Genomic DNA, 11,085 nt, shown 5'->3' with positions numbered 1-11,085 from the left:
GCGGGGTATGTTTAGCCCGCAGATATGCCTTTTGTATAACTTCATCTGGGAAGCCTCTGTATCTAAATCTGTCATTCAAAAGTTTACATTCTTTTTCGAACGATTCCTCACTCGAGCAATTTCTCCGCGCTCTGAGGAATTGTCCTATCGGTATGCTCCTGCGCAGCGATCTTGGGTGTGAGCTATCCCATTTTAGTAATGAGTTTGTTGCAGTAGGTTTGCGAAATATTTCTGTCTCTATTTCGCCCTGTTTCCCAATCTTGATTGTGAGATCAAGGAAATTGATGTGTGTATTGCTCACTTCATATGTGAATTTCATTCCAATCTCATTCATATTCAATATAGTTACAAAATCAACAAACAGTTCTTGTGTGCCCTCCCAAAGGATTACAATATCATCAATAAATCTCCCCCAATATGCGATGTGTGCTGTATAAAATTCCAGATCGTTGGAGAAGACGATAGTGTCCTCCCACCAGCCCAGGAACAGATTAGCGTATGAGGGGGCACAAGCCGTCCCCATAGCACTGCCCCTGAGCTGGTGGTACGTCCTCCCTCCAAACCAAAAGATATTATGTGTCAAAATAAATCGTAATAGATGGAGGAGAGTGACATTGTGTTGTTCAAGGTGATTACCCCTTGTTGACAAAAAATATTGTACCGCTTTGAGTCCCAAATCATGTTGTATGTTGCTATACAGCGATTCCACGTCAATACTGGCCAGCAAGGTGTTTGGTGTTACTGTTATACCTTGTAGTCGCGTCAGAACATCCTTTGTATCTTTAAGATACGATGGGAGAGATTCAACAAAGGGGCGAAGAAATTTGTCCACATATTGGCTCACCTGATCGGTCAGGCTCTCACGTCCTGATACGATTGGTCGTCCTGGTGGTGGAAATTTCTCTTTGTGTATTTTAGGAAGGGCATAAAATACCGCCATTACCGGGTGTTCCGTGGATTTTTTCAGGATCTCAAAATCCTCTGCATCTAGCCCCCCACTATCCAATCTGGACTTTAATAAGGTCTGCAGCTCTGTCTGATGTTCATATAAAGGGTTGCGAGGTAGTTTGCTATATTGTTGTTCATCCCCCAGCAGGCACATGCACATTTGTTCATACATGGTTCTGTCCATCAAAACTATATTTCCCCCCTTATCAGCGGGTTTAATCACAAGTTGTTCATTTTTTCTGAGGAGATCTAGGGCTTTTCTTTCCTTGCTACTAAGATTATCATGTAGCGGTCCTGCAAAGGTCTCTGACTCAAGTCTCCTCAGTGCCCTTGTCACCATCTCCACAAATGCACTGATCTGAGGATACTGAGTAAGAGAGGGACAGAACACACTTTTTTTCTTTTGTCCACTAGGTGGTGCTAAGTCTGTAGTGCCTTCAACATTCTCTCTCAGGAGGTCATGTAATGCCTCCAAGACTTCCCTTTCATTTTTTGAGCTTTTTTTCTCTTTTGCTTCCTTTGATTCATACATTTTCACCAATGCCAGTTTTCTCGCAAATAAATTGATGTCCTTCACCCATTCAAAGGCATCGTATCTAGCTGTAGGTACATACGATAGTCCCTTGGAGAGAAGTGATATTTGGACAGGGGATAGGGGAAATGCAGACAGATTAACAACACGCATAGCATTTGTAGTATCATTTGCGGGTAATGTGTCAGTTACCATTGGTGGTATGTCCTGCCTCTTTTTTGGCCCGTGTAACCCCATCTCTTTCGATCTCTTAGGCCTTGTTTCGTCTGTGGTTCTGAATTTGTTATGTCTACACATTGTGGATCTGGTGTCCTCAGAGATATGTCTAAAAAACCCCCCTGTGGATTTCCCCTATGGGGTTTTTTTTTAGGATGTTTGGGGGTATACCTTTTGTTTTTACTTTTCGGTCGAATTGGTCCTGCTACTATGCTGGACTCGCTTTCAGATTGTGTCCCGATATCTGAAGCACTCACATCCTGACTCGCCTGTCCACCTTCACCTTGTGCTTTTTCTGCCCAGGTGTATATCTTATTATTCTTAAAATCAAGGCTATCACGTAAAAACTTTTTTTGCTTGCGGGTTTTAATCTCATCAGTATATGCGTGTACTTTTCTCTCCAATTTAGATTCAAATTTTTCGAATTCTGGATGACCAGACAGTTCGAGTAACGCTTTCTGTTCACTTTGCAGTTTCGCACGTAATTTCTCAGAATATTTTAATTCATAATCATGGAGATACTTCATTTGTTCAAGAGTTTGTCTAGTTTTTAATTCATCCCACCCTTTCATAAACTCAGTGTCCTGAGTGTGTGAGTGGGGTTTGGTGAGAATTCGTAGGCCTCGTACTGTGATTTGCTCTTTAAGGTACACGCTGAAACTAGCCACTTCCCATGTGGACCTGGTAAAGTCTTTGTAAGTTTTAAAAATATCTCTGAAGACAGGTTCTACATCAGTATTTGCACTGTAGGTGTCAGTGTCACATTCACTCTCAGTTTTATTAGTAAGGAAAGTATCCCTTGCTGCATGCGTGAGGGATTCAATGGTTGGGAGGTCCTCCGAGAGGTAGGCCATACCCCAAAAATGGTGCTCGGCACACCTGAGAAAAATATATATGATTATGCACACAACCGAGAAAATATACCAGGGAAAAATAATCAAACACAGGGTCACTAATGACCAGCCCTTTGAGTATCAATATAGGAGTATTTGGCTCCACATTATTGGACCTAATGGTCAGTAAAAGAAACACAACTTTAATCGTGCCTAACAAGATTCACAAATTAATGTATAAAACCTCTAGTGTGGAGGTCTTGGCTTATCCCCCACAATAAGACATCTAATGTGGTGTAGCTATTCCACATAAAGGTTTAGAACCCTGCTGGTATAGGAGATGGTTGTAGCCACTAGCATTCAATCAGCTGTCATGTAGACTGCTAGCAGATGCTGCCTGTAGTCAGTACAGACCATCACCTACATATACATATCAGGAGGACATATAGAGGAGTGATAGTGCTATTTACACAGTGATTGTACAATGATCTTTAACATGTTTCACCCTACGGCTTTTTCAAAAAGTGCTATACATATATACAATGAGCATAGTGCACCCCCCACCAGCAAAATGTCCCCCAGCAAATAGCCCAAGTCAGAGCTGAGGCACTGTTTGCAGTGCAGGTTTAAATAGACTGAGAGAGAGGACAAGCACACCCACAGGGCGTGGCTACATGCATTAACCATTTCTATTCAGGTACACATCAGGGTTCTGATGTGTGTGAAGTGATGCGTATCTATGCGTCCTGCAGCCGGCGAGCCTATAAGCTATGAATGTCGACTGCACCTGCGACACATCACAAAGTCAGCTGTAGAGACATACCAAAAGGAGGGGGGGTTACAACAACCCATGTTATTAGGCCTAGCGCTGTTAGTCCGTATAAGACTGTGCTTCAATCCATATGCAAAGTGACAAATAAACGCATGATATGTATCAAACGTATATTCGATTGCTCATCTGAGCACTGCAATGCTGGCATTGCATCCATGCATTACATGCACTTTGGAAATTCAGCATCAGAGCCTCCACATAGATAAGTAGCAGTAACAATTATACACTTGCACCTTGTATCTTAGGGTAGAAGTCACATTGTGACTGACATGACATAACACATCATCTCGAATGATGTCTATCGATTTCCAGGTGAGTATATAGAGTGTATCTAAAGTCTCAACCACTGTGCATTATGTCATTCTGATAGGCGCATAAGGGGATTAGTATCTCAGCATATGCATACGATTGTATCTATCAATCTGCCTACCTTGTTCCCATAGACTGCCAATCTCCATCATTCGATCGGTTACATCCATGCACTATATATACTCTGGAAACTTGACATCAAAGCCTCAACATGAATAGATGGTATTTACATTTGTGCAATTGCACCATACACATTGGGATAGAGCTCCCATTGTGACTAACATGAAGAGGAAACACATCACCTCAAGTGGCGTATATCGATTGCCAGATGGGTATATGAGTAGTATCAAGGGTCTCAGCCTCTGTGCATTATGTCAGATAGGTGCATAAAAGGGATTAGCATCTCAGCAAGTGCACACAATTGTATCAATCAGTCTACCTCCCTTACTCCCATAGACAGCCAATCTCCATCTCTCGTTGGTTACTCTATATATGGAGATCTCAGTTGCTCATGGATTGAATTTATACTTGCTCAATTGCCCGATTTATTACTGTTAGTAGATAAGTGTGAACCAGTCAGAGGAAACAAGCCAGATTGAAATCCTCATTCAGTCCGTTTGGAGCAATCGAGTCAAGACGAAAAATCCACCTCGACTCGATTTGGGTTAATTTTTTGTCGAGGTTACCCCCCCTAATGCTTCTTTTCCATTCCTGAATCCCCCAGAACATGATGTCGAACCTGGATTTTGGGTGTACCTGATTCATGTGTCGTGCAATCGGTGTGTCGTTCCTGTGTTTTATGTCGCCAATGTGTTCTAATACTCGCTCCTTGAGTGCTCTCGTGGTTTTACCCACATACAAAAGTTCACATTTGCACTTAGCCGCATATACGACCCCCTTTGTATTGCATGTGATAAATGAGCGAATGTCAAAAACCCTACCGTTTACTGGGGAGACAAATTGTTTGATTGTGGGCATATATTTGCATGCTTTGCACTTCCCACAATGGAACGATCCTTGTGGTTTAGTAGGTAACCAGGTGCTTTTGTGTTGTTCTGGATTCTTGGAAAACGCACTGTGGACAAGAATGTCCCTCAGGTTGGATGCCCTTCTATATGTTATTAAGGGTCTTGAGGGTAAAATACTAGCTAGATCTTTATCTTTTTTTAATATTGGCCAGTAATGCTCGACAATTTGAAAGACTGAATGGGACTGTTCAGTGAACGTGCCCACCTATCGTGGTGGCATACGTTTAGATGTCTGTGTGTCATGATTGTTAGCCATATCTGTGACTTCAATCGGAGTATTAGCCAGTGTTTGTTGACGCGGGGTATGTTTAGCCCGCAGATATGCCTTTTGTATAACTTCATCTGGGAAGCCTCTGTATCTAAATCTGTCATTCAAAAGTTTACATTCTTTTTCGAACGATTCCTCACTCGAGCAATTTCTCCGCGCTCTGAGGAATTGTCCTATCGGTATGCTCCTGCGCAGCGATCTTGGGTGTGAGCTATCCCATTTTAGTAATGAGTTTGTTGCAGTAGGTTTGCGAAATATTTCTGTCTCTATTTCGCCCTGTTTCCCAATCTTGATTGTGAGATCAAGGAAATTGATGTGTGTATTGCTCACTTCATATGTGAATTTCATTCCAATCTCATTCATATTCAATATAGTTACAAAATCAACAAACAGTTCTTGTGTGCCCTCCCAAAGGATTACAATATCATCAATAAATCTCCCCCAATATGCGATGTGTGCTGTATAAAATTCCAGATCGTTGGAGAAGACGATAGTGTCCTCCCACCAGCCCAGGAACAGATTAGCGTATGAGGGGGCACAAGCCGTCCCCATAGCACTGCCCCTGAGCTGGTGGTACGTCCTCCCTCCAAACCAAAAGATATTATGTGTCAAAATAAATCGTAATAGATGGAGGAGAGTGACATTGTGTTGTTCAAGGTGATTACCCCTTGTTGACAAAAAATATTGTACCGCTTTGAGTCCCAAATCATGTTGTATGTTGCTATACAGCGATTCCACGTCAATACTGGCCAGCAAGGTGTTTGGTGTTACTGTTATACCTTGTAGTCGCGTCAGAACATCCTTTGTATCTTTAAGATACGATGGGAGAGATTCAACAAAGGGGCGAAGAAATTTGTCCACATATTGGCTCACCTGATCGGTCAGGCTCTCACGTCCTGATACGATTGGTCGTCCTGGTGGTGGAAATTTCTCTTTGTGTAGTTTAGGAAGGGCATAAAATACCGCCATTACCGGGTGTTCCGTGGATTTTTTCAGGATCCGTGGGGGGTGCACTATGCTCATTGTATATATGTATAGCACTTTTTGAAAAAGCCGTAGGGTGAAACATGTTAAAGATCATTGTACAATCACTGTGTAAATAGCACTATCACTCCTCTATATGTCCTCCTGATATGTATATGTAGGTGATGGTCTGTACTGACTACAGGCAGCATCTGCTAGCAGTCTACATGACAGCTGATTGAATGCTAGTGGCTACAACCATCTCCTATACCAGCAGGGTTCTAAACCTTTATGTGGAATAGCTACACCACATTAGATGTCTTATTGTGGGGGATAAGCCAAGACCTCCACACTAGAGGTTTTATACATTAATTTGTGAATCTTGTTAGGCACGATTAAAGTTGTGTTTCTTTTACTGACCATTAGGTCCAATAATGTGGAGCCAAATACTCCTATATTGATACTCAAAGGGCTGGTCATTAGTGACCCTGTGTTTGATTATTTTTCCCTGGTATATTTTCTCGGTTGTGTGCATAATCATATATATTTTTCTCAGGTGTGCCGAGCACCATTTTTGGGGTATGGCCTACCTCTCGGAGGACCTCCCAACCATTGAATCCCTCACGCATGCAGCAAGGGATACTTTCCTTACTAATAAAACTGAGAGTGAATGTGACACTGACACCTACAGTGCAAATACTGATGTAGAACCTGTCTTCAGAGATATTTTTAAAACTTACAAAGACTTTACCAGGTCCACATGGGAAGTGGCTAGTTTCAGCGTGTACCTTAAAGAGCAAATCACAGTACGAGGCCTACGAATTCTCACCAAACCCCACTCACACACTCAGGACACTGAGTTTATGAAAGGGTGGGATGAATTAAAAACTAGACAAACTCTTGAACAAATGAAGTATCTCCATGATTATGAATTAAAATATTCTGAGAAATTACGTGCGAAACTGCAAAGTGAACAGAAAGCGTTACTCGAACTGTCTGGTCATCCAGAATTCGAAAAATTTGAATCTAAATTGGAGAGAAAAGTACACGCATATACTGATGAGATTAAAACCCGCAAGCAAAAAAAGTTTTTACGTGATAGCCTTGATTTTAAGAATAATAAGATATACACCTGGGCAGAAAAAGCACAAGGTGAAGGTGGACAGGCGAGTCAGGATGTGAGTGCTTCAGATATCGGGACACAATCTGAAAGCGAGTCCAGCATAGTAGCAGGACCAATTCGACCGAAAAGTAAAAACAAAAGGTATACCCCCAAACATCCTAAAAAAAACCCCCATAGGGGAAATCCACAGGGGTTTTTTTTAGACATATCTCTGAGGACACCAGATCCACAATGTGTAGACATAACAAATTCAGAACCACAGACGAAACAAGGCCTAAGAGATCGAAAGAGATGGGGTTACACGGGCCAAAAAAGAGGCAGGACATACCACCAATGGTAACTGACACATTACCCGCAAATGATACTACAAATGCTATGCGTGTTGTTAATCTGTCTGCATTTCCCCTATCCCCTGTCCAAATATCACTTCTCTCCAAGGGACTATCGTATGTACCTACAGCTAGATACGATGCCTTTGAATGGGTGAAGGACATCAATTTATTTGCGAGAAAACTGGCATTGGTGAAAATGTATGAATCAAAGGAAGCAAAAGAGAAAAAAAGCTCAAAAAATGAAAGGGAAGTCTTGGAGGCATTACATGACCTCCTGAGAGAGAATGTTGAAGGCACTACAGACTTAGCACCACCTAGTGGACAAAAGAAAAAAAGTGTGTTCTGTCCCTCTCTTACTCAGTATCCTCAGATCAGTGCATTTGTGGAGATGGTGACAAGGGCACTGAGGAGACTTGAGTCAGAGACCTTTGCAGGACCGCTACATGATAATCTTAGTAGCAAGGAAAGAAAAGCCCTAGATCTCCTCAGAAAAAATGAACAACTTGTGATTAAACCCGCTGATAAGGGGGGAAATATAGTTTTGATGGACAGAACCATGTATGAACAAATGTGCACGTGCCTGCTGGGGGATGAACAACAATATAGCAAACTACCTCGCAACCCTTTATATGAACATCAGACAGAGCTGCAGACCTTATTAAAGTCCAGATTGGATAGTGGGGGGCTAGATGCAGAGGATTTTGAGATCCTGAAAAAATCCACGGAACACCCGGTAATGGCGGTATTTTATGCCCTTCCTAAAATACACAAAGAGAAATTTCCACCACCAGGACGACCAATCGTATCAGGACGTGAGAGCCTGACCGATCAGGTGAGCCAATATGTGGACAAATTTCTTCGCCCCTTTGTTGAATCTCTCCCATCGTATCTTAAAGATACAAAGGATGTTCTGACGCGACTACAAGGTATAACAGTAACACCAAACACCTTGCTGGCCAGTATTGACGTGGAATCGCTGTATAGCAACATACAACATGATTTGGGACTCAAAGCGGTACAATATTTTTTGTCAACAAGGGGTAATCACCTTGAACAACACAATGTCACTCTCCTCCATCTATTACGATTTATTTTGACACATAATATCTTTTGGTTTGGAGGGAGGACGTACCACCAGCTCAGGGGCAGTGCTATGGGGACGGCTTGTGCCCCCTCATACGCTAATCTGTTCCTGGGCTGGTGGGAGGACACTATCGTCTTCTCCAACGATCTGGAATTTTATACAGCACACATCGCATATTGGGGGAGATTTATTGATGATATTGTAATCCTTTGGGAGGGCACACAAGAACTGTTTGTTGATTTTGTAACTATATTGAATATGAATGAGATTGGAATGAAATTCACATATGAAGTGAGCAATACACACATCAATTTCCTTGATCTCACAATCAAGATTGGGAAACAGGGCGAAATAGAGACAGAAATATTTCGCAAACCTACTGCAACAAACTCATTACTAAAATGGGATAGCTCACACCCAAGATCGCTGCGCAGGAGCATACCGATAGGACAATTCCTCAGAGCGCGGAGAAATTGCTCGAGTGAGGAATCGTTCGAAAAAGAATGTAAACTTTTGAATGACAGATTTAGATACAGAGGCTTCCCAGATGAAGTTATACAAAAGGCATATCTGCGGGCTAAACATACCCCGCGTCAACAAACACTGGCTAATACTCCGATTGAAGTCACAGATATGGCTAACAATCATGACACACAGACATCTAAACGTATGCCACCACGATTGGTGGGCACGTTCACTGAACAGTCCCATTCAGTCTTTCAAATTGTCGAGCATTACTGGCCAATATTAAAAAAAGATAAAGATCTAGCTAGTATTTTACCCTCAAGACCCTTAATAACATATAGAAGGGCATCCAACCTGAGGGACATTCTTGTCCACAGCGCGTTTTCCAAGAATCCAGAACAACACAAAAGCACCTGGTTACCTACTAAACCACAAGGATCGTTCCATTGTGGGAAGTGCAAAGCATGCAAATATATGCCCACAATCAAACAATTTGTCTCCCCAGTAAACGGTAGGGTTTTTGACATTCGCTCATTTATCACATGCAATACAAAGGGGGTCGTATATGCGGCTAAGTGCAAATGTGAACTTTTGTATGTGGGTAAAACCACGAGAGCACTCAAGGAGCGAGTATTAGAACACATTGGCGACATAAAACACAGGAACGACACACCGATTGCACGACACATGAATCAGGTACACCCAAAATCCAGGTTCGACATCATGTTCTGGGGGATTCAGGAATGGAAAAGAAGCATTAGGGGGGGTAACCTCGACAAAAAATTAACCCAAATCGAGTCGAGGTGGATTTTTCGTCTTGACTCGATTGCTCCAAACGGACTGAATAAGGGATTTCAATCTGGCTTGTTTCCTCTGACTGGTTCACACTTATCTACTAACAGTAATAAATCGGGCAATTGAGCAAGTATAAATTCAATCCATGAGCAACTGAGATCTCCATATATAGAGTAACCAACGAGAGATGGAGATTGGCTGTCTATGGGAGTAAGGGAGGTAGACTGATTGATACAATTGTGTGCACTTGCTGAGATGCTAATCCCTTTTATGCACCTATCTGACATAATGCACAGAGGCTGAGACCCTTGATACTACTCATATACCCATCTGGCAATCGATATACGCCACTTGAGGTGATGTGTTTCCTCTTCATGTTAGTCACAATGGGAGCTCTATCCCAATGTGTATGGTGCAATTGCACAAATGTAAATACCATCTATTCATGTTGAGGCTTTGATGTCAAGTTTCCAGAGTATATATAGTGCATGGATGTAACCGATCGAATGATGGAGATTGGCAGTCTATGGGAACAAGGTAGGCAGATTGATAGATACAATCGTATGCATATGCTGAGATACTAATCCCCTTATGCGCCTATCAGAATGACATAATGCACAGTGGTTGAGACTTTAGATACACTCTATATACTCACCTGGAAATCGATAGACATCATTCGAGATGATGTGTTATGTCATGTCAGTCACAATGTGACTTCTACCCTAAGATACAAGGTGCAAGTGTATAATTGTTACTGCTACTTATCTATGTGGAGGCTCTGATGCTGAATTTCCAAAGTGCATGTAATGCATGGATGCAATGCCAGCATTGCAGTGCTCAGATGAGCAATCGAATATACGTTTGATACATATCATGCGTTTATTTGTCACTTTGCATATGGATTGAAGCACAGTCTTATACGGACTAACAGCGCTAGGCCTAATAACATGGGTTGTTGTAACCCCCCCTCCTTTTGGTATGTCTCTACAGCTGACTTTGTGATGTGTCGCAGGTGCAGTCGACATTCATAGCTTATAGGCTCGCCGGCTGCAGGACGCATAGATACGCATCACTTCACACACATCAGAACCCTGATGTGTACCTGAATAGAAATGGTTAATGCATGTAGCCACGCCCTGTGGGTGTGCTTGTCCTCTCTCTCAGTCTATTTAAACCTGCACTGCAAACAGTGCCTCAGCTCTGACTTGGGCTATTTGCTGGGGGACATTTTGCTGGTGGGGGGTGCACTATGCTCATTGTATATATGTATAGCACTTTTTGAAAAAGCCGTAGGGTGAAACATGTTAAAGATCATTGTACAATCACTGTGTAAATAGCACTATCACTCCTCTATATG

The sequence above is a fragment of the Hyperolius riggenbachi genome, chromosome 1, assembly GCF_040937935.1.
Source record: "Hyperolius riggenbachi isolate aHypRig1 chromosome 1, aHypRig1.pri, whole genome shotgun sequence".
Lineage (NCBI taxonomy): Eukaryota > Metazoa > Chordata > Amphibia > Anura > Hyperoliidae > Hyperolius > Hyperolius riggenbachi.
Note: the sequence above shows the minus strand (reverse complement) of the source record.